This window comes from Papilio xuthus, unplaced genomic scaffold (genome assembly GCF_000836235.2).
Source record: "Papilio xuthus unplaced genomic scaffold, Pxut_1.1 DF825946.1, whole genome shotgun sequence".
NCBI lineage: Eukaryota > Metazoa > Arthropoda > Insecta > Lepidoptera > Papilionidae > Papilio > Papilio xuthus.
Window position 1 is genome coordinate 9,800,421 of NW_013532703.1, and position 688 is coordinate 9,801,108.

Sequence of the window (688 nt, forward strand, 5' to 3'; positions counted from 1 at the left end):
AAAAAAAAAAAACATTGCACATTTCATTAAACTACAAAAATATAAATTAGTAAATTCTTTATACTCAACTTGCAGTTATGAATTTTACCTTACAATTACTAGATCAGAGGAATAAGTTATATTTTCAATAAATTAATAAAATTCGATATAATGGATAAGTCTATAAGAAATGAACTTGATAGATTAATATATGCAGAATGTTATAGAATATCGGACCCTTCGCTCTGCCCTGTCATCTTAGGTTGCGGACAAATGGAACATAATTCTCTTTCAATACTAACAGTAAATATAAGAAGCGTCAACCGAAATTTTGATGAATTCTTAATATTTATTTCTCAACTTAAGATCAAAATAGATATAATTGTATTAACGGAATGCTGGTTAGAAGAATATAGTGAACCCCCATCAATCGATAACTATAAAGGATTTAGAACAAAAAAAGTAATCAACCAAAATGATGGAGTAATTGTTTATGTCAGTAACAATATAAACTGCGATTCTGTTTATGAGCCCACCATAGCAGCCGAAGGTAACTTTCTCATACTTAAAATAGGTATAGACACGGCTATTGTTTGCACATACAGACCACCAAGCTTCTACAACCCGATGGCCTATATTGATTCCCTACATAAAATACTGAAAGAATTAACTACTAAAGCTATAATCTTAACTGGCGATATTAATCTTG

General features: G+C 29.9%; 1 long non-coding RNA gene across 2 annotated transcripts in view; it reads left to right on the top strand.

Annotated features, from left to right (window-relative positions):
• Positions 1-688, top strand: part of LOC106124979 (uncharacterized) — a 5,880-nt gene that overhangs the window by 2,702 nt on the left and 2,490 nt on the right. The window lies entirely within an intron of this gene.